The sequence below is a fragment of the Tamandua tetradactyla genome, chromosome 4 (assembly GCF_023851605.1).
Source record: "Tamandua tetradactyla isolate mTamTet1 chromosome 4, mTamTet1.pri, whole genome shotgun sequence".
Taxonomy (NCBI): Eukaryota; Metazoa; Chordata; class Mammalia; order Pilosa; family Myrmecophagidae; genus Tamandua; species Tamandua tetradactyla.
In genome coordinates this window covers 198,092,474-198,116,470 of record NC_135330.1, presented here as the reverse complement: position 1 = coordinate 198,116,470, position 23,997 = coordinate 198,092,474, and the positions used below count along the sequence as shown (strand labels likewise).

The window sequence follows — 23,997 nt, the reverse complement described above, 5'->3', positions numbered from 1 at the left end:
TCCAGTAAACTAATCAAGACCCACCCTAATGGGTGGAGATGTCTCCACCCAATCCATTTTAACAACCACTCTTGATTGAGTCACATCTCCAGGGAGATGACCTAATTATAGTTTCAAACATACAGTACTGAATAGGGATTAGAAGAAACGGCTGCCTTTACAAAATGGGATTAGGATTAAAACTTGGCTTTTCTAAGATACATACATCCTTTCAAAAAGGCACAGCTAGTAAATGATTGTAGATAAGAGAAGAGGGCAAGAACTGAGCCCTGAGGCACTATAACTCAGGAAGAGAAGAATCTTGGAAGGGAAAATTAGATGGAAGGAAAATCAGGAGAGCATCATGTCCCACAAACCACGTAAGGAAAGCATTTTAGAAACGAGGGGGTGATCAGAAGTGTCAAAATTTCCAAAAGGTCAAGAAAGATAAGGACTGAGAAATTACTGTTGGACGTGGCCTGATGGAGGCTATCAGTGACCTGGATGAACGTAGCTGCACCAGGGTGGTATGGGCGAAGCCTGAAGGAGGGGCTCCAGAAAAGAGGGGCAGAAAGAGTGAATGCAGTAGGTTAAGTCCTATATAGGGGCTGTAGCACACGCTCAGTACATAGCAGTAAAGCATGTCATTTGTGACAGGATTCTGAGGCAGCGTGGCATATTGAAAATAGCACAAACTTTGGAGTCAGACAGATTCGAGTTGAGCTCCCAACCAAATCATCTCTTGCCATATGACCTTGGACAAAGGGCTGCCTAAATCTCAGGGCCTTATTTTCCCTCATCTATAAAACAATTATAGTATCAACCACACAACGTTGCCATGATGATTATAGATAATGAATAATCCATCCTGGGACAGCTCCTGGCACTCGAGAATAGTAATAAATCTTGTATTACTAATTTTATTATTTTTATTTACCAACCAGAATCAAGATAGCTTGTATTTTGTGTTGCTTATGAAGGGCAGATCCATGTGATTGTGACCAGATAAGACTTCACAAAAGAGGAATCACTTCTGCATTTTGATAGGTGGATCTAAGCTTTTTTTGATAGAGAAGATCTGAAAGCATATTTCTGCAAGGAGAAACAGCAGTTGAGTATGAGGATGTCTGCAGGGACTAAGAAGAGACGGGGTTGGAGAGGCAGGCTGAGGGTAGACTGTGAAGACACTTAGAAAACATGCTAAAGTAATGTAGTGTTTATATCATCCCTCAAAGGTAAATTGTACATCACAAAACTTCATTTTCATTTTACTGTCAAGCCCAGTTCTTCTAGGGACCTGAGCTTTAGGGCAGCCGCACTTACCAGCTGGAAGAACCGCGTTGCCATCCTTTGTTAAATAGGACTCGAGACCACATAACAGTCACTGGTGTGCCCTTAAAGACCAGTTATAACCGTTTGGTAGCATTAGCCACTGGGCCCAAATTCTGGCTCCTGGCAGACAGGCAGTGATGAAACATGATCCCAAGGGGAAATATTATGCAAGGTGGCCAGATGATATTTGTTTCCTTTATTCTGAGATTATGGCCTTTCTACTTTTTGATGTTTAAAATGTACTTTGTTTTAATGAAATGATGGTGCTGGGAGAAATGTGGGTTTTGCTTAATGCCTTGACCTAGCGAAATTAAAAGGTAGATAACTCTAGCTTAGTCCCAAACTTCCCTTTAAAACTATTCCCAGTCTGTAAAATCCCAGAGTCTGAGCTCCTCTATCTTAACATTCACTAACCCTAAAGTCCATAATCGTTAGTTGAATTGATTACGAAGAGATCACAAAGCCTTCCTCACTCCCATTGCTGTGAGCAGACAACAGCTCATCCCAACAGGGCTCTTTAAATATGCGCTGATGGCGATGTAAACTCTGAAAGTCCCTAAAGAAAGTTTCTGGACACATAGAAGTGATGAGGGCTGATATATGCAAAATAAATTCACAACTGTGCTATTTACCCCTGACTTCTAATGAAAGAGGTTGACCAGATGCTCAGATCATACTGCAGATTCTGGCAATGTATCAGCTCAGTGGAGGCATTTGATGAACCGGATGATACAAAGTGGAGAAGTGAGATTTTCCCAAGGGCTTTCATGCTAAATTAAGTTTCTATAGTTTTCACGTCATGTTACAAAGACAGGCGTCCAAGCGGAACTGTGTTCCAGCTAGAGCAAGCTTATTTTAGTTTTTATCAATGAAGATAAGCATTGTGTCTGTTCCTTGATAAAATATTTTAAGTGGTTTATGTTGTGTCTTTCCAAGGATTTATGGATTGCACAACCCACAAGTATTTGTGTGCCATTTGTTTTAGCTCTGTCTCATCCTATAACGTAAATAATTCTGAGTCAATTGTGTACATTCTACACAAACTGTGCTATCAGGTCGTGAAAGTGACTATAAGAGATGGCATAATTTCCAGTCTCAAGAACCTATTACTAGATATTAGATAGGAGAGAGTAAAGCACCAGCACAGGCTAGTTTTGAGAAAGGCACCAACTCTGATGTCCTCACAGACCTGGGTGTGAATTCTGGCTTGGCCACTTCAATCTTTGATCTTCTTTTTGTCTGTGACATAGAGATAATGATACTGATTGCATTAACTGTTTGGTCATACTATAGGTTGTTGTAATTGAATTAAATAAGGCAGTGTACATTTGCACATCAAATATTTATTAAGTGTCTATTATATGCATAAAGAAAATATTTAGCAAAAAGCCTGACACAGGGCAAGTGCTTTAGCCATAGTTGCTGTTATTTCAACTTGCAATCTGGGCCCTGATTCAGGTAACTGGCATTCTGCCATAACCCCTGACGCCCAAGTCCCTGTCCTGGGGAGCTGGCCAAACCTTCCTCCTGTGCCCATGACGCTCCCCCACTGTGGCCTGCAGGCCCGCCCCGAATCGCTGGTGGGCCCGAGAGCAAGGTGGCCTTCGCACGTTGGTCTCCTGCCCGCGAGTGGAGCACTGTGGTGTTGCTTGGGTGTCACATTCTGTGCCGGACTCATAGATGCCTGTCCAGTGCCTGAAAGACAGACAAATGGAGTTCATCAGTGAGGGTGCTGCATTCTCTTTTGGGGATCTACATCAATTTTTTAATGAATAAAGTGGGCATTTATTCATGTAATATGGCAATGGAATTTCCCAAAGGGTTAGTCCATTTTCACTCCCAGTTCCCTGGTTTTCCAAAGGCAGATATCCATGACTATTAAATTTTGCCAAGGTCAATGGAAAAAAATCTTTCCAACATTAACATTTTAAATTATATTTGTATTTATTGGATGCTTATAAAATTCTTACTTGTGCATAATCCCACATAATCTATAGAGGGTTATTTTTGTCTTTTTTTTTTTTAACATGGGTAGGCACCAGGAAGTAAACCCGGGTCTCCGGCATGGCAGGCGAGAACTCTGCCTGCTGAGCCACCGTGGCCCACCCAATCTGTAGAGTTTTGAAAAAAATTCAACAGCAAAATCATTTTGCCAGGAAATTAAAAAGAAATTATAGGCCCGGGTTTATGAGGGCCTATAATTAGATTCTACTAACTAAGTTCTCAAACGTTTTGGAAGCCACTGAGGTTGCTCAGGGAGAACTAAGAGTGCTATTACCTAGGAAAACTCTGATAAATCTGGCTCACTTGATGGATTGCTCTTCATGGAATTTTTGTTATTTATCATTACAATTTTATTGTTCCTTTTATCTGAATGGGAGTCCCAAAATGAAATTTGTCTGCAAGTCTAACAGCAGGCGTTTGCATACTTACCCAGCACAGTTTTTGTTTTGTTTTGTTCTGCAGAAGGAAGCTATGTTGCCACATGTCTACTAAAATAAATTAGCATTACCATCTAAACTGACTCATGTGAAAGGAACGAGTCCACATAGCAAAAGATATAAAATAGATCAGGAGACATTCATACACAAAAACATTGATAACTGACACGTTTCTCCTTTTCTTGTGTTGGCGATGGCATCTCCCCACCTTTGTCTTGTGTCTGTGCCAAGCTAACCTGCCATTGAAAATGAGAGGGTGGCGTGGCGGGCTGGGGATGGGGCGGGAGTGGGAGGGACGAGGGAAGAGCAGGCTAAAGCTTCTCAAGATGGGACTGTAGGTAACAAATCCCCTGACGAGGGAATTTCAACTTGAAAGACTCTCTTCCCCAGCTAGATGGCATCTAGAACCTATGCTTGCCATTCAGAGAAAAGGAAAAGGACAAAAAAGGAATGCATCGTCTCCTTAGGCACCATTTTTTCTTTAGTAAATGCCCAGCCTTGCATAGGGAACCTCAGAATTATAGTCAGAGCAAAGGAAACAATAAGATAAACTTTAAAAATGCTATGTTCACTGAATGCTAGTGCAGTTTTTATTTATATTTTGTAGAGCAAAACTGGATGATTCATGCAATGCTTCAAGCATAATTTGTGAAAGAAAAACTATAATCGGTTCTAATGGGGCCTGCATATTCTGTAGTGGATATGTCTTGTGATACTCATGGTCATAGTGTTACCTGCTTTCAGGGGTTAAACAACACACGGTCTTCTTCCCTGTGCATTAAATGCTACGAGATCATCTACATGGAAGGAAACCAGACCTTAAATAAGGTTCCCTCCTGGGGGGGAGTTGCTTTCCACTTCCACGTTCGACCTTGAGACGGTGTCTGGCCCTGCCCTGGCTCTGCCCTGACCCTGCCCTGCCCCTGCCCCTGCCCTGCCCTGTCCTGCCCTGGCCCTCCTCTCCTGTGGCCACTGCCCTGGCCCTGCCCTGACCCTGCCCTGGCCCTGCCCTGGCTCTGCCCTGACCCTGCCCTGCCCCTGCCCCTGCCCTGCCCTGTCCTGCCCTGGCCCTCCTCTCCTGTGGCCACTGCCCTGGCCCTGCCCTGACCCTGCCCTGGCCCTGCCCTGCCCTGGCCATCTTCTCCTGTGGCCACTGCCCTGCCCTGCCCTGGCCCTGCCCTGGCCAGCCTCTCCTGTGGCCACTGCCCGTGCTCTTTGAATCACTACGTTCTCTTGAACCTTTGAGCCTTTGTCATTTCACTCCCGGGACCCAGAGCTTCCATCCAATCCACCAAATATTTCTTGACTCCTTGAAGAGATTGAGGCTGCAGGGGCTGAAGCACTCTCATTATCTGATGAATCCTCCACACCTGTGGGATGAGGGGACCGTCTCTATCATACAGTGCGAAAACAGAAGCTCGGAGAGGTTAAATAGATGGCCTGTGAGCCCCGCTGAGGCAGTGACCCCGTTGGATATGGACCCGGCTCTTCCCTAAATTCCATATGCTTTTTGTGGCATCCTTGTTGCCTGTAACCGCCTGCAGCCACTCTCTGGGAAGAAAGCATCGCCTCGATTTGGGCATTTTTCTGGCCTCAAAACTGTGAGGAAATAAATTCCCATTGTCTCACTCAACCCATTTCACAGTATTTGCTTTGAGCAGCCGAGAAAACAAAAACAGATTTTGGTGCCAGGAGAGTGGGCTCCTGCTACTGCAAGTAGCAACAAGGTGGAAAGGGCTTTGGGATTGGGTGATGGGAAGAGGCTGGAAGCGCGGCGTGGTGCCTGGCAGTAAGGGCTTAGATGGCTGTGAAGAGACTGCTGGCAGAAATATGGGCGCTAAAGGTACTTCCATAATATATGTAGAATATATATTGTGTAATATATGTAGAAGCTGGAAAGATCACTGATATATTGAATTTTACTTGGGAGGAAATAAGAAGTATTCTATTTTCAACTATTTCAGAATATTAATGACATTTTATGAATGCCCACATTCATTTGGTTTATTGTTCTTTCTTTAAATATATGAAAGAAGAAAAACCAGCTATTCAAGTTCAATATCACAAGAGCGTTGGCAGTATTTTATTAAGCTGCCCTGCTCGGGTGCCGTCGGTGGTGTAATGACCTCTATTTATCAGTGTGTGCAGAAGGATGAAATATAGCTGAGATGTGCGGCTTCCATTTGCACAGAGGAAGGGCTGGAGACAGCAAAGCACTCTATTGTGATCCTAGAAAAAGATTTTTCAGATATATTTCCCTTTTGCAATCCCATAATGATTTCCTTTCACGTAATCTTATCTTTAGCTGATTGATTTCTGGGAAAACCCCCAGCACCCTTGCCAGTGAAGAGGAAGCTGGGCTCTCCGTCCTCCGGGAGGGTGTCAGCCATGACTGCTCCCAAGAGCTGTGGGCAGCAGCTGCCTGCTGCCCCCTAGGCTTGCACTTGAGTAGACCAGAGGTGTGTGTTTCTGTCCCCAGCTGCACTAAGGCTAGGCAGAAAAAGTCCTTTGCAACTATATTCTCTGCCTCTAGGACCTCAGAACCAGGAGGGCTGTAGCCGTGGGTCATCTGGCTTGACCTGCACCCTGGACAAGCATCTCTGAGCAAAATCCCTGATTCCAAGCTCAGAAAGAGGAGGGAACCTCCCACTCTGGGTCATGGTCCCGTGAGGTCCCTCAGACTGGCCAGGCAGCAGCATTCCCACAGGGCAGGCCACAAGCTGGAAACCCCATAAAGTGAAGTTGAATTTCCCAGAAGAAACTGGCTAGCCGAAGAAGAGACAGAAATTCTCCTTTCTGACATCTGAAATCCTCAGATGTGAGAAACCTGGATAAGGAGACTCTCTGTATTGCTGAGAGAAATCCCCTTTATTAATTATGGATTAAATCAGCCATAGAGGCAATTGACTGCCTGTGGACACTAATCCCTCTATGAAGTACCCTAACAGTTAATCAGGCAGTTAACCAGGCTTGACCACACACCTGGCCAAGTTGACATGAAATTAACTATTACAGTCCACCCCTTGTCACCTTAGTGCATCTCCTTAAACCATACTGAATTCTCTGGGGACTCACTTTCCAGAAACTCAAAATTTTCCAAACCATTGATTTTTGGTTGCTTTGTGTCTGGGAGTTAGTTCTCAGTTTCTCCCTTTCCTCTCACATTTTAGTATAAGCTGCGAGGGGAAGCCAGGTGCCCTTTCCACATTGAGCTTGAAAAGTTCCTCAGCTAAACATCCAAGATCTTCACGCCCAAACCTTACCTTCCGTCTGACATCAGAACTCAATTCTGCCAAAGTTCCCTGCCTCTTGAAAACAACGACCAACCTTCCTCCAGTGTCAATTAGACATTCGTCATTTCTGGCACAGGCCTCCCTGGAAGTACCTTTAGTGTCCATATTTCTGCCAGCAGTCTCTTCACAGCCACCTAAGCCCTTACTGCCAGGCACCACGCCGCGCTTCCAGCCTCTTCCCATCACCCAGTCCTAAAGCCCTTTCCACCTTGTTGCTACTTGCAGTAGCAGGAGCCCACTCTCCTGGCACCAAAATCTGTTTTTGTTTTCTCGGCTGCTCAAAGCAAATACTGTGAAATGGGTTGAGTGAGACAATGGGAATTTATTTCCTCACAGTTTTGAGGCCAGAAAAATGCCCAAATCGAGGCGATGCTTTCTTCCCAGAGAGTGGCTGCAGGCAGGCCTCAGCTCCTCTGTCGAGTGGGTCATGAAGGCGCTGTGAGTCTCTCCTTCTCTTTCGGGTTTCGTTGATTTCCAATGTTTCTCGCTTTCACGGCTTTCTCTGCCTTTCTCTGCGTGTATTTTCTCTGTGCATAAAGGACCGCAGCACTAGGTTTGAGATCCGGCCTGAATGAGGTGGGCCACACTTCCCTGAAGGAGCCGCATCCGAGGGTCTCACTCACACCGGGTCACACCCGCAGGACGGGAGCAGACTTAAGAGCATGTTACGAAGCACGTTATGTCCGGCTTCAGCCCACCACATCGTCTTTACCTGCATTGCGGAGCAGCAGTGCTTCCTCCTCGTGGTCAGGGTTGCCTGATCCACATTTGAACCTACAGCTCTCTGATTTCACTTCACACTCGTCACGATTCCAGAGAAGGAGGAGTCCGTGCGTCATCCGGGAAGGTGATGTTGGGGAGGCGGGACCTGCATGGCTGTGACGTGAGGTCTTTGTCTACCAGCCCCCCAGCTACAGCTTTGACCCCAATGCCATGCCTAGTGCACACCCAGAGGTTCCCAGGAAATGTAAATTGCTCCTCTCAGGTCAGTTAGGCCCACAGAAAGCGTGCTCCCTCGAGGAACACATTGAGTTGAGCAGCCCTTGGAAAGCCCCGGAGTGAAGCGGCTGTGCATCTGCTCTTGCCTCTGACAGTGGAGCCTGGAGGCCCCCCCATCATGAGGAAGGACTTGCACCATGCAGGGGGAAGCGGGCGACCCCCCAAGACAAAGCATGTTCTTGCCAAGACATAGGATTGAAAATTAGGAAAGCAAATAAACAGATCATCAGTGGGTCCAGATTTAGTTCTTACAAGAAATGCAGATGTGCAGCTCAACAGATGCTTTTTTGATTTAAAAAAATATATGTCCTGTAAACCCTGTTCTTGCCCTTTGCAGAATATGTCTGCTTCGAGTCTCCTCCTGTCTTTTCACCACCAGTCTCTGCATATCACACACACACGCGCGCGCACACACACGTGCGCACGTGCAGGGACATTTCAGAAGAAATTATCAGAGGAAGAAATCAGCAACAGCTGACTGGGAAGTGGGGGAGACTGGATTGGGGGCTGCTCTTCCGGAGGCTGCTGGTGGGTGGCCATGGCCAGGCCGGGAAGCACGTGCCCCTCCGCGGCCTTGTGGGCAGCTGGCCTGTGGCCCCTCCACACGGACCATAAGTGGAGACGTGAGCATGAAGCGGGAGCAGATGCAGCGCCTGCCACCCAGCCCTCTGCGCTGCCCCTGGGGGCCGCACGTCATCACATGCCCTCCCCGAGACCCTCACCGCTTGTGCGCGCCGGGTGACGCGGCCTGCCTGCGTCTTCCCGTGGGCTCCTGTTCTCTCATGTGTCTGGACGCTGCTGGGGGACCTGGGACTTGTCTACTTGTTGTCCAGCCCAGGCAGCCCTAGAGCTCTGTCCACCACGTGTGCGCATGCAGCGGGCACCCCAAGCGTGAATGGGCACCTGTGGCTTAATGAGCGTCCCGTTGGGAAAGTATTCACCGTCAGGATGACACGTGTGCCCAGTGGGGACACTCGCGGCTGGTGTGCCCTCCACTCTTCACTAAGGTTTCCACATTCACTCCGCGTAAGGGGGTAGTGACCACGGGGGACGCAGAGATAAGGTCTCCTCCCCAGACTTAGGGGGATGTGCTTCCTTAGCGTGCCCTGAATCTGGATCTGTGCACTCCTCAACAGCTGGGTGGCTGAAATGAAGTAGGCAGTCACTAAGCATCTCTTGAAAGGATTGAACGAATGGACCTATAACATCAGTGGCCCTCGGACGTGAAGTGCTGTGGACCCCCCATTCCCGTGTCCTGAGGAATCGCTGTCAGCTCCCCGGGCTGTGAGCCCCGGTGAGATCCCGGAGGCCGAGGCTATGTTTCAGCAGCCACACAGGAGGTGACCAGTAAGCACTCGCCCAACGCAGGGCATTTTTAGAGTCTCCTTTTCAGTCCAGGAGGTGCTTGAAGTAACAAATAGCTGTGCTAGAAAACAGAGGCTCTGAAAATGAGTGTGAAGAGAACGTTTGGGGGATTCGCTTCGGGTCGAGAGCCTGGAGGACATGCCACGATTTAGGCATTCTTTCCCTCGTTGTGGGGATCCGTCATTTTTATAAATAAAATGGACACATTTTGATAACATTTTGAGAGGGTCTTCAAAAGCCAGGTGGACTTTCACCGGTGGAGATGGTGGGGCAGGCATTCACTTTCACTCTTCTTTTTAAGCTCCTGTTTCTAAGTTCCAGAAGCCCTTGTTTGAGGGCTTTGAATGCTTATCGTTTTGTCTGCAGGGAAAATCATGAATTTTGAAAGTGAATATTTTTTTAGCACATGGAATGTTGATAAATGTGTCTCTTTAAGATCTAGAAGGCAGGGGCTTTGGAATTTAATTATATGAAATTAACATTACACACTGAAACACGTTCCTGCAAGAATTTAGGCTATTTTAGTACTAGAGAATAGACTTCAGCTCTTTTTCAGAGCTAAAGCCTAAATCAATAAGATCTTCAAAAAGATAATTTATTTTTAATGATCAGTCATATTGAACTATCTAAATAAAATAGAAACAAACAAAGAAACGACGAAAGCTGTCGCTGTCACATGAGACACCCGCGGCTTCCTAGTGAGAGCAGCACCTGGGAACCTCAGCACTTGGTTTGTGTGCGTCTCTGCAGTTGGCAGATTTCACAGCCTGGGACTGTGCAGGAACTCATTTTCTTTGTTCACAAAAAGATGGACTGAACTGGAACAGGGCCTTCAAACTTTAATGTGCCTGGGAATCACCTGGGCATCTGCCTGAAATGCAGATTCCGATGGAGTTCTGTCCTTCGGACAAGCTCCCAGGACTGCTGCTGGCTGCTGGCGTGACTTTGAGAAACAGAGAATTAGAAGTCCTTTGAGGTTTCCTGCTGCCCCAGGGCACTGGTGGACGTTTCCAGGTTTCCACTGTGGAAACTTGGGTAGCAGAAATAAACTGGCACGCTGGCTCTCCTACAGAGCGCACGTCAGAAGTCCTTCTTGAGTGTGGCCAGTGTTTTCATTGCTGTATCTCTTGGGCTCTAAGTGATAGTCTTCCTTGAATATCTTTGGCATGCAGAATTGTACTCTTCTCCCTTCATTTCCCCCTAAATGTTTAAGTGCCAGAACATAGAGGCACTTAAATGTCATCACCTAACGTGCTGTGGGTGAATTTAGATTCTCTTAAGAATCTGCCAGCAGTACTTGTATCATCTGTCAATCAGAAATCCTGTTGATAACTTATTGGGCCTTATTCTGTGCCAGAGACCCTCCGTGCAGTGCACAATGCGTTATCATTGTCTTTATTTTGCAGACAAGGACACTCAAGCTGAGAGTGAGGTGGGTGACATCCGGGGCCACCCAGCCAGGAAAGGAGCCAGGATTTGAGACTTGGTCTCTTGACGCCCAGCCTTGCTCTGCCCAGGTACCCTGCTGGCTCTGAGCGAGGCCCTGGGCAAGGTCTCGAGAGAGGTTGAGACCTGCCTGTGGCATGTAGTGGGCATCAAAGATGTTTAATGTCATTAGGCAGGACTCGGGTCTGTTGAGCTGTGAATACCAGTGAAAGTGCTGTAATACAGTAGCGGGCAGGAACACGTGTCCCTGCCTTCGTGGAAGGCATGAGCCAGGGCAGCAGGCAGGAAGTAATCAATACTCGTCCCCCCCAAATTCTACCCTGCAACCGTGATAGACTAGAAGTCCGCGGAGCTAAGTGGGGAGGTGGGGTGGGGCGTGGGGAGGTGGGGTGGGGTGTGGGGAGGTGGGACACGGGGGTGTTGCTCCTTGAGGAGCTGAGGGCCGAGCTGAGCTCAGAAGCGCAAGCAGGAGGCGACTGGCCCAGCGGAGGTGGTTAGTGTCTGAGGGCAGCTGCATGTTCCAGAGCACCCAGAAGGGAGGCCACAGTCCCTGGAACACAGCGGGCGAGAGGACAGTGTGACTCTCAGGGTTACAGACGGAAGCAACAGCCCTTGTTTCCATAGCCAAGTGAAGTGAAGGACTTAAATATCTGAAAATTATAAAATGTGAGCAAACGGAAGGCAAGTCTCTTGACAATGTGAGTTCTTACTTTTGGAGTTTATAGTAAGAGAATTGCATGGAATGTCGCGATAGAGTTTAAAATAAACATTTAGCTCACCCCAAGTATCAAAGAACTGGGTTTGGCTATTCACTGGGTTATAAAGTTGGCTCCAAAGCGACACCCAGGCCTCCACCTGTTGGATGCCTACAAAGCTGATGAGTTCCTGGAACCACACGCTCACCTGAGAGTCCTTCCCCACTCACCTGAGGGCCCTTCCCCACTCACCTGAGGGTCCTTCCCCACTCACCTAAGGGCCCTTCCCCCCACTCACCTGAGGGTCCTTCCCCACTCACCTGAGGGACCTTCCCCACTCACCTGAGGGTCCTTCCCCACTCACCTGAGGGCCCTTCCCCACTCACCTGAGGGACCTTCCCCACTCACCTGAGGGTCCTTCCCCACTCACCTGAGGGCCCTTCCCCCCACTCACCTGAGGGACCTTCCCCACTCACCTGAGGGACCTTCCCCACTCACCTGAGGGTCCTTTCCCACTCACCTGAGGGCCCTTCCCCCCACTCACCTGAGGGTCCTTCCCCACTCGCCTGAGGGCCCTTCCCCCCACTCACCTGAGGGTCCTTCCCCACTCACCTGAGGGCCCTTCCCCCCACTCACCTGGCCCTTGGTCAGCCCCAGGGCTGTTCTCATCCGCCTCACCATCCAATGTTGAAAGCCTCTAGGGGACAACCTCCTCGCCATTGAAGGCAGCCTGTCCTGTCTTTACACCCTTGATTCAAAGTTCGCATCCGGATTTGGGGCCAGCATCTGAAAGATGAGGGTGCCAGGTGTTCCACGTGCAAAACTTAATTTAACCCTCGCAGAAGCTTTGTGAGACCTAACCCCAGTTGTGTGGTGAGGAGACTGAGGCTCAGCAAAATGAACTACCCTGTATGTGTCTGAGCTTATATGGTTAACGAAGGGCAGAGTCTGCATTTGAAGGCACATGCACTTGACTCCGAGCTGCTGGAGTAGCGCTCTACAACTGTGCTTAAGAGCTGTTTAATAAACATACTGAGGGTCCCGGCATCCTTTCAGAACCTGATGAAATCTAAAGACCTTTGCTCTAGGAAACGATGTATATGCACGTGATTTTGTGGACAGTTTCCAGGGCTTCTGTGGTCCATGGATCACAAGCCACTCACAGCCCAGGCTGTTATGCTCACACTCGGAGCAGAGATGTCTGTTTTATTCGTCAGTGCATTCCCAGCACCAGGTGAGGGGCCAGCATTCAGTAAGTATTTGTTGACTGACAGTGGTTCCAAATGCCTGCACTCGTTTGCCTAATTTATTAGAGCAGGAGGATAATAATATGGTTTGGAAGAGTTGCCTCTGTGCAGAGTTCAACAGAAACACAACATCTTCCCAACCCTGCCCACAGATCTGTGCACAGAGGACCCCAAGGGGTCTTCCAGGCTTAGGCTTGGGAAATTATGGGTTAAGTTTTTTGGGTTTTGTTTTTTACTTTAAAATTACTTTAACTTTCTCCACCCTGAGAAAAGGATGGTGTGTTTAATGGTTTCTTTTAAAATAAGAATTTGAAGTACTCTCAAAGTAATGCACTTCATGTAAACTTTTAGGAAGAATTTGTCTAAAAAGTATTTGAACTGCTTTGTCCAAATGCTTCCTAGAGTCACTGTCATATGGTTTAAATGGGTTTGGCTGGTTGTTGAGAGACCAGAACTTAATATGCGTATGTGTATTGGCAAAGTTGAAGTAAGTATCAGCTCTTAGAAAATAACCGTAAGGATGGTACGTGGTCTCTTTTCCATGTGTTAGAACCAGATGGAGCTGAAGAAAGAGTTTCCTATACTTAGAGATTGTGTCTGTGCCCTGGAGGCTTCTTGTCCCTCCCAGTGACACTTACCCCAAAGGCAGCATTCGAGAAGTATTGCAAAGCCTTTTCAACTAGCCTATTTATTTATTTTTGGCTGAGTTTGATTCGGATGACACAGAGCAGGAAGGGAACTGGTAATCGTATATGCTTGGCCTGTTCCTATGTATATGGCCTATATATGGATGATGTATATATAAATGGATGATGGATGCATGGAAGGATGATGTACACATATATGGATGGTGGAAGCATATATGGATTATGGACATGTATATGGATGATGTATGCACATAATAAGCCCAATTGTAGATATGGAAAGGGGCCCTAAGAAGCTCAATAGCTTAAGCAACTGGTGATGGCAGAGCCAGGGCATTGTGTGGTGCTTCATACAGGAAAAGACCATGGAGGGGTCCAAAAGGCTGCTCATTCTATGGGGTTCTAGGCAGAGGGGAAGGGGACGGCGAGCTGAGGCACAAGGACACAAGTTGGACTGTCCACACTGGGCAGAAGGCCCTGTCCCTAAGTGGTGGGGTGATAATGAAAGGAGAGGTAAATTCGGGGGGGTCTGAGGGAGGAATCACTAGGCATCTTTTCTCTTCTTTATTTCCTAGAGGCAATTATTTTGAATGTTGGGGCTTTGCCTAACATTGAATTAGGCACTAAGGGAATTCAAACCATGTAAGACAGAATTTACCATCTTTTGCTCAGATTTTCCTTGCCTCTCTGCCTTCCATCTGCAAAACACAGAGGCAAATGAAAACAAACCGAGGCTTAGGCTGCTTTTCCATGCATCCTAATGTAAATCATTGACTGGGCTCGATCCCTGCATCATGGAAGTCATGTGATGGGGTATTTGGGAACGCTAACTTTTTAAGAAATCACGCATAATTCCACTATCCTAAAATGGTCACGATTATCTTTCTAGTGTGTTTTCTTCCTGTCTTTTTTTCACTACATAATTTTTAAAAATAATGAAACTGTAATTGTAGTATATTCCACACTGTTTTTCATCCTGCTGTGTGGATTGATAACACACATTGATCGATGTGGCGGTGTGGTACGGGGTATTCTAAGGCAGCTGCATATTGATAAACAAGCCAAGGCGAAGGACAGCCCTGAGATCCCAAAGTTAGAGAACAGAAGAGGATATTTTAAATTCACTGAAGACTGAGTAACTTTTGGTTGCTCAGTTCTAGCCTTCTGTGTGGCAAACACAATTTTAGCACTTTCCTGTGGTTGATCAGTGTTGAATCCTCTGGGTGGGGCTGGAGTGGGGGTAGTGGCCCTGCCCGGACGTCTGGGCTGTCCTGGGATTGCTTAAACAGGTCAGCAGTGGATGGGCTGCTGTGAGCACAAACAGCATGCTCTCCAGGGTTGGCCAAGGGCCACCGTGTGCTTTGATCCATATCCAGCTCTGAAGTAATAATCAAATGAGAAATCTCAGGACAGACTCCCTGTATTTGCACACACACATGTTCTCTAATGGAAAGGAACTCTCCAAAAAGACTTACAAAACAGGCACAACTGCCAAGTAAGCCCTTCTTCCCCTAATTCACGTAATGCAAGGAAGCTGCCAAAGCAAATACCAGGCAATGGGCTAGATGAAACAATGGGAATTCGTTGGCTCACAGCTTTGAGGCTACGAGAGGTTCACATCAAGTCATCAGTAGGGCGATGCTTTCTTCCTGAAGGCTGGGCTGGGCTGGGGCTGGCTGCCCGTTATCCTTAGTCCTGGGCCTCGGAACAGGGCAGGGCACATGGTGGCCTCTCCTGGCTTCTCCCTTCTCTTCCGGGTTCTTTTGATGATCTGCTTCTGGCTGTTCCCTCTGCATGGCCTCCTTGGTAAGGCCTTTTGTAATAGAATTGTAATATGTGCTGGGCCATACCTTAACCCAAGTAACCTCATCCAAAGGTCCCGTTTACAAGAGTTCACACCCACAAGAATGGACCAAGTCTGAGAACATGTTTTCTGGTTACATTGCTCCAAACCACCTCAGGAAGCTGCCTGGGTGTACGTTTGGAAGCTGCTTTGTCTTAGAAAATGCAGTTGTACCAATGTTGACAAGATGATTCAACAAAGGATGGTTTGTTCTACAATGCCGCAGGACCGGTGTTGGCTGGAATCAGTACTTCACACGTATGTGGTCATGGTGAATCCTTCCTTCCCTCCATCCAAGCCTGTAACCCCAGGCTTCATTCTGTCCTCTTAATCTCTTCACTGTCGCTCTCCATTGTTCTTCTTCTAAAGGATTATCTCTAGGAAATAGCCCTGCCGGATGTATCCCCCAAGTTGAGAGTTCTTGGTGAGAAAGGACCAGGAACTCAGAGGAGGGCTGGGGAGGCGTGGTGGGTGGGAAGGATGGGCTTCCGAGTTGAGCCTTAGAATCTTATAGGTCTCTGTTTTGGTGATTTGAAGTAGTCATCCCTCTCCTTGATTGAAGAAGGGGGCACGGCTTAAGAAAGTGTTGATGTATTTCTTTCTCTTCATGAACATTTTCCCCCAATGCCTTCCCCACCTTCTCGACATCACTATTTCTGCTGCACAGAACGACCCCACTGCTGTCATGAACCAGTCATCCCTGCTGTGCTCCTCCAGGCATCCTCTGCACCTCTCAGGTGGCACCGGTAATGCAGTGTGTGACTATAGCTGTTCTCATCGATGCCACATCATGTAACCACAGACAAGGCACTGTGTCTTACTCATTTTTGTTTCTTTGGTGCCTAGTCCTGTGCCTGGCATGAAGTACGTATAAGAAATATTCAACTAAGAAAGGGTGAAAAGAAGAAGCTGTAGCATGAGTTAATCTGTGGCTTTGTTTCTACCTGGGACAAGCAAGACGTCAGCAAAAATCCTATTTTCATTATGAATCAGCTTTGGTGAAGTTACTCTGTACAACCCTGCTTGCTGTCTCACCACAAGCCCTAAAAGTTATTTCCACAATCAACTCAAAGTTCCATGCATGCCTACATCTAGACTTTTGGAGAGATATTTTGCTACCCTCTTGGATTCTTAGTGCTTCCGACGTTAGGGGATGCATTCTAACACTGCTGCTTTTTTTTCTTTGCACCATTCTCCATTGTTTAAAGCATAGGCTGATGGGCTTAGATTATATACAAGAAGGACCTGTATTTATCCAAGAAGATCTGTGCTATTTAAATATATAAGAAATACAGTTGCATTATTAATCCCACGCTCAGCCCTCTACTGTTTCTGGACCATTGTTATTCCAGAATGTACTCAGTGTCCCACGGATGCATGGCCCTCGATGGAAAACTACTGTATATAAAAACGGAGAACTGGTCCCAGGCTACAGACCCGCAAACAGTCTTACTAAAGGGCAATCCCCAGACACTCACATGACAGATAATGTGAAGAATCAATGAAAAATTTTCCACGGGACTCATCATAAGGTTTCTTTACATTCGTATTACAATTTAAGTCAACAATAAAATACATTCACTGTTGCTCAAGATAGGGGAAGAGGTTATAGAATTCTGCCTTATATGAATGAGGATAAGTCTCTATATGCAGGCAAATTCTGCATAAGGGTCTGAAATATTCCTTCTAGTAATTTGAACAATGCTTTACAAACACCCAAATTGAGAAATTACCTCAATTTTCAATTATGTAAAAAATAAGTAGATTCTTGAAACTACCAGACAGTGCATTCGATGTTTTAAAAACTCCTGTAAAACATTGAAAGAATTGTTAAAGAGATATTCATGAGCATGAAAAGAACAGAGGTGCCTGATAACTCAGATGCAGAACAAATCAAGCTGAATTAATGGTACTTCCCATATTGATAATGTGGCAAGGCTGATGCATCAGACAGAGGCTGTAGACAGGTGTGAGTGCCTCAAGAAATTCTGTTATGATATTCCTATGGAAAATAAAGACTAGAAGGCAAGAGAGCTTGGAGAGTTAGTTGGAGAGCTGCTCCCAGAGAACATGGACAGATAGACCAAAGTCGCTCAGGAGGGACATCTGTAGGGGCCAGTGGAAGCCTCTGTGGCTGAGGTCTCCCTTTTACATTAAAGGCACAGCAGCCAAGATTTAGAGGCTGATACGGAGCGAAGGCAGACAGCTGCATTTCTAATGCCCTCCATCCCCTCCGTGGAGCAAAGGGCGGCTTATTCCTGCAGCTCCTTGATTTTCACACGCAACCCTGACCTGCCCTCAGGCTGCTTCATGGCCAAAACATACGCTTTTGCCATTAATCCACAAAGCAACTTACGTACGTTTACGGTTCTTTCCAGAGAATAAAGCCTCAGAATACCTGCTGTTCCAGCCTTAACCAATTGCCGTTGTTGTCACAAGAACAACAAGAACATTTATAATGAGCGCCTGAAACGTGCACATCTGTTCTCCTAGGTGGTCTTCATTTTCCCTTGAAAATATTCAGATCATCATTTACACAACACAACCAGTCATCCCTGATTTCCTCCTAATATGCCAGGCCGGTGCTGGCACTGAGTGTAGAAGGGTGGCTGACCTAGACAAGGGCCACACCCAGCTGTCCACTGGGGAAACGGACCACGCACGGGTCACTGAGCTAATGAGCACATAATACCCATTGGGAAAAGTCTGTGCAGCCCGCCGGCGGGTGCAGCCACCTCGGGTGAAGTGGACGCGGGTGAGCTGTCTGGGGCTGCGCCCGTTCAGCTAAGAAGGACCCAGCGGTGGGACGGGCCCCCTGAAGAGCATTCCAGGCTGAGAAGAGGACACCGAGGCAGCAGAGAGGAGCAGAAGGAGGCGGGGAGGAGGTGGCAGTGGCTGGCCAGACCCGGCTGGCCGTGACGAGATTGGGTTTTGCTCTACGTGTGGCACAAAACCTGGAAATACAAGTAAGAAATTGACGTGGTACGATACAAGGTTTGAAAATATCACAGAGGACGGCATTCACAGTCCACGCTGCCTGAGCAGTGCTTTGTCTTCATACCATTATTGACGTTGAAATACACAGCTAAGAAATCAAGAACTAATTTTTTCCCCACTGCCAATAACCCCGAGGACGCCGTATCTTGATTGAATCCCTGGGGTCTCAATGCCTAGTTGTCTGTGTTTCGTTTTTGTCACGTGAACATGTTAAATTTTGTAATAGATCTTGTTTCCTTCTTGGCTTTGTCTGGTTGGAACCTTACACCAAGTGTCCCTCCAGCAAATGAACAGTGTTGTGTGGGTATATTTCTGTGAACTGATTCCATCCTTTCTTACTTTTCCTTTTCCTAAATTCACTTAATTATTTACTTTATACATTTATGATACATATGTTTTTGTTAGCTGCTGTAAAGAAGGCAGATATAAGAGGAGAAACTCAGAAAGTGAAAATATCTCAATCATTTCAATAAGTTTAAAGATTATTCTTAAGTTCAAAAGGTCATTTGTACAAGTACAAGAACACTCATGTAATAGGAGATTTTATGAAAATCCATGGACTCACACAGCTTCAGCATCCCGTTCGACTATGAAACAGGGTGAGGTGGCACAGACAGGCCTGGGTCTCCCACAAAGTGCGTAACGTGCCATGGCATGGTCATTGTGTCCTCCAGCTTCCCCTGCAGATTGTCCCTTGAGGGCTGAGGTCCCTCTGGATTCGCCTTTGTGTCCTCCCCACTCAATTGTGGTGCAGTGCCAACATTCAGTAAATGTTGAATTAATGAATGCATGACTGAAAAAAGCAGCCCCCCGTAATCAGATGGGATCAGGAGAGGCACAGCCCCCACATAGGCGCAGTGGCTGACCCTGTGCAGAAGTCTGGGTTGAGGGGAGGCGCTGTGTTTCTAAAGAGATACAAACAGGCTGGAGCAGACCCAAACAAGAGTGGTCAGAGCACTCAATAGCCAGACGTTTGCAGTGTGATGAAAAGTCATGTTTAACCTACAAAAGACGTGCTGGATTTCTACAAGGGTATCATGAGAAAGAGGAAACAGATTGAGCTGAAATCCAGGTGGTAGCATTATTGCTAGTCAGTGGAAATGATCAGGAGGAACCTTCCTAAACCTCTGTGGCATCGTGTATTCTGTGAGTGTGGGGCATTAGCTGGCCTGACAAGGGAACTTCTGGGGTAGCTGAGCAGCTGAATTCAAAGGTGTGGGGCAGGCTTCCTGAGAACATCCCAGGCTGAGAAGCAACGTGTCCTGCAAGAGGGATAAATCCAAGATGTAAAAACCTTGGTCTGTAGTGGCCGCAGTGAACAGGTGGATGCCATCTGAGCATGTCACAAGCTTAACTAACTAATGACCTCGTAACTATTTACAGCTATTGACATGACAGTACTAAAGGGTTTTGTGTTAACCATGAAAGTGTTTCTGAAGGCAGTGGTTTGTAACTGAGCCTTACCGGGTTGAAGAATAGGGGAGCATGGAGTTCCAGGTGTTGGAATAGTGGAGGAATTCTGTTTTGGTCATAATAGATGCATTTAACAGTGGCCCCGGGCAGGCCCCGCCACCTTGCTGACCATGTGACCTGGAGCTGACTGGGTCCCCAAGGGCTGGCCTGAGGACAGGGTGTGTGCTCCAGAGGCCCAAAGGGATGAAGTGAAGCCAAAGCCAGCTGGGAGGATTGGGAGGCAAAGTCAAGAATGCTCATTTGCAGCCACAGACCTTTGCTCCAGGATCTGGGCTGCCAGGGGAGGCGTGGTCTAGAGGTGGGGAGGCTGGTTCAGAGGCGGATCTGCTCGGACACCCTTCACGCTGGGTCCTGGTTGCAGCCAAGGACACGGTGGCTCTGGTCTGCCTGCCCCGGCCGTTGGGCCCAGGGGTGCTGGCTTCTTGGGAAGGCTGGCCTGGCCCGACTCGGGCACGCGTGTCGCAAACCAGGTGGCGGGAGGCACCAAAGGCTGCTCCCTGGAGCCCACAGGAAGCCTCAGGCACCAGCCCACGACCACGGGGGTCGAGGAATGATGAAAGCAACCTTTCAAATCGGTGCTGCTTTTTTCCTGCCTGCCACGTGTATCTCAAACATCCTCCCACTTGGCAGAGCTCCCCTGGCTCTGAGGATGGACTGGAATGTGTGTGAAGGAGGAAGAGAAGCCAGCGAGCCATTCCTGGCTTCTGTAAACGCACCCCCAGCTGATGCCACGCATGCACAGCGCTCCTTGGCGCGCTAATCTGGGAACATCTATCAAAAGGCAGGACGACTTTAAACACCAGAAGTTTTGTTGAGAGATAGAATTTCAGAGCTTTGACTCTATTTGGATCCCCACGGGTGGGCAATCCATTCCATCCGTATTTATTCATCCGAGCCATTCCTTACCCACATTTCCATGTGGATGTTCCAGCGTCACAAACCATTAAATAGGATCAAGATGATTTTTTATGTATTTTTTTCCAAAATGCCCTCCCTTATCCAGTTTCCCCAGCCCCCTTTGAAGTGCCACCGGTTTTCCTTCCCTGTCCCTGCCATCAGGTGGAGACGAGCACCAGGTCTGCCTGGGACCTTGGTGGCCTCTGTGAGTCCAACTTCCCACACCCATAAAACGGCCTCTCGGGGGTCTGCAGGGGAGGCTGGAGATGTGAGCTGTGGGCCCGTCCTTGCCCCTTCCTGCCCTCTCTCTCGCTGTCCTTGGCGCCCCGTGTCATTTGCTTCTCTTAGTCCTGAAATCGTCCCAGGCAAGGGTGCCCTTGGTGACCAACTGGGAGGGAAGAAAAGTAGGCGAGAGCTAAATGCTGGCACCTTTTCCTCTCTCATTTTTGAAGGAATTAGGAAGGAAGGAGCGCTGTGTCGGGCTTGGAGGACGCCTGTGTGTTTCCCACCCTCTGTGGATTCGTGTCACTGAGGAGGAGACGTGTCTCCTCGGGGAGCCGGGGCACCGGCAGCAAGTTCTCACGTCTGCATTTAGGGCAGACAGAAAAGAACCCCCACCCCGTGGGAATCCTTCTACCCCTACGACCAAACGAAAAAGAAACCATTAAGGGGCACGCCAAGATGCAAGCAGGAGAGTGCAAACATCCGCAACAGGAGAAGAATAGCGTGCTGGCGGCCGGATAGCGTTGCCAGCTCTTTAAATGTGGTACTTTGGAAATGCAAAAGGGTAAAAACAGTGTGAGGAGTTGTGTGGCGTGTTGGGTGCTATTTAGATCATAATAACCACCCCCCCCAGGACCTTGAACATCCAGAGGAGGGCAGAGGGGGAGAGGGCCAAAGCTGCCGAAACCCCCTGGATAAAACGCAAACTGTGCCTTAGAAAAACACAGACTTATTCTACATTGTCTTTCTTGTAATCAGGGAATGAAATTTGTCCTCTTTTTTTTCTCCTTAATTTGAGTTCACTTCTTGCTGTTCATTTGCCAGCACCCCGGGACGTCTCGTGCTTCATGTCGGTGCCTCTGTTCACGTGTGTCAGAATACCTATCTGTTATCTTGATGGTTTCAGGACAAAAGACCCAGGGACTTTCAGTAAATTCATTATTATGTCAAAAGGAGGCAATGTGGATTTTTTCCAATAACCTGGCCACGATATACGATGCTCCCCAGGAAGAGTCATGCCATTTATTTTTAAAATGCGGCCAAGTCAGCGAGGGGCTGCCTGCACAGCTGGCCCTGGGATTGGCCAGTATTTCCTTTAGATTATTCATGCTCTTTTCTGCCTTTTCTTTCCCTTCACCTGGTTTCCTGGAACATACCCAGTGGTCCCAAGTTCTGTGCTCTTCTTTTCTTCCTCTCTCCACTTACCCTCCGATCTTTTCCTGAAAAGGCGATGACCGCCTGTGTCCGGCCCCAAACGCGCTCTCTGGCCCATCGCGTGCGCGCTCAGTGGGTGGAACCCCCCGCCGGAGGGCGGCCAGGGGGCCAGTGGGGCCTGGTTAATTGGGGACATTACAGGCACCTGATGCTGCAGTGTGCCACAAATCCCCATGGCTGGCACACCAGCGTCACTAGACCTAGATCCTTTCTCCCTCCTCCTGGTCACGCACAGAGTAGGGATGGGGAATGGACAGGATGGCCCAGCGAGGCTGCCTTTCCTTTTCCACCATGGGGCTGACCTGGCGCCATAGCTGCAGCCCACGACGGGGGGGCCCTGGCTGAGCCTCCCCGCCGCCGCGAGACGGACTGTGCTCTGGCTCCCAGCCCGTTTACCTAGCGGGCAGCTACCAGAGCAGCTGCTCTTAGGCTAGGGCTAGGAAAACTTCCCCGGGGAAAGGTGCCAAGACTGACCACAGCTCGAGTCGTAGTAGTCAGAGTCAAGGTCCTAACTGAAGCCCTATTAAACTTCTCCTTGAGAGTTTTCCATTATTTAGACAATAAAATCCAGACCAGACTGTTTTCTTTCGAATCAGCCAAATATAGGAACAACTTAGCCATATGCTTTATGAAAGAACTTAGCCCAGGCTCAGAATCCAAAACATGTTTTCCCTGGACTTTCTGTTTTTCTCTTTACATGAAACAATATCAAAGAGGAAAACTAGAAAATAATTCTAATTTTTCCTGTGTGTGTACTCATTGTAGCCAAATTGCATTTCTGGCGGTTCCCCAAATGCGCCGCCTGGTCACCCATCTCCGTGCACGTGAGCTTGTGTGCTCTGCAAAGCCTACCCAGTTTTAAGCCCCCCTCCCCAGAGACCTCCTCTGTGTAAGCGGCCTGCTGTGGTCACTCCAGGCAGAAGTACAGTTGCTCACGTAACACTTCCGGGGGCCCCTCTGACACATGGCCTTGGGCTGTAAGTGTTGGTGTTGTGTCTCTGCTGCGCACCAGGCCCTTGCCCTCAGGCCTGTGCATTATCTTTGCATCTTTACGATGAGTCTTATACAGTGTCTCAAATGTGAGAGCTACTTAGAAGTTTATCCTTCTTGGGGATTTAAAAACTGAAAAAATAGAGGAACTTTTATGTTTATGTAAAAAGATGCTCCTTCCAATATTATGGATAATATCAACAGAGTGGAAATAACTTGAAGCTCCAGCAATTGTGGTTTGGTTAAACTGATGATGGAAAAGTTATATAATGCTTTATCTTCTGAAGCCTTTATTAAACGTGCTTTATAAAAGGAATCCTAAACCTGGATGCCAACCAGTGAGAGAAGTGAGGGCAGTAGCCTGGATGTAAAGTGTAGACCCAGAGAGAAGAATTATTTCACTTTCGTCTTTATTTTATCATAAAAAAAAAGGACCAGTGAAATTATAAATCGTAACTGCCAACCTCAGGTGGAGACAGAGAGAGCACAGGAGCCTGTGGTTGCCTCAGCAACTTGCGGCTGATCGCTGAGAACCAGCCAAATCCATTTATTGGCTACCAATTTGCAAACCTTTGCTTTAACGTTTTTATCAGCAAGAAAATGTTTATAATTGTGAAGTGAGAAAAGTAGGTTACCAAATAGTGTATGTAGTAGGGTATTGAGATGGACCACAATCCCATGTGTGTGTGCTTCCTGATATATGGATAGAAGAAAAAATCTTGCAGAGATAAGCAAACGTGGTTTTATGTAAAAAAAAAAAAAAAAGGAGGAAAGAAAGCGAAAGAGAAAGAGAAAGGAGGCAGGGAGGGAGGGGGAGAAAGAGAGAGGGAGAAAGGAAGGAAGAAGGGAAGGAGGAAAGGAAGGAGGGAGGGAGGGAGGGAAGGAAGAAAAAAAGAAAGAAATTGGGGAAGTGGAGAAA

The 23,997-nt window shown here is 47.6% G+C and overlaps 1 long non-coding RNA gene across 1 annotated transcript; it reads right to left on the bottom strand.

Moving 5' to 3' along the window:
- Nucleotides 1-2,647: 2,647 nt before the first annotated feature.
- LOC143681729 (uncharacterized) lies at nucleotides 2,648-19,795 on the bottom strand. The gene is made up of 3 exons (XR_013174801.1): nucleotides 19,746-19,795; nucleotides 12,187-12,336; nucleotides 2,648-3,006 (listed from the first exon to the last, which is right to left on the bottom strand). It is a non-coding gene; the product is annotated as an uncharacterized LOC143681729 (long non-coding RNA).
- Nucleotides 19,796-23,997: the final 4,202 nt, after the last annotated feature.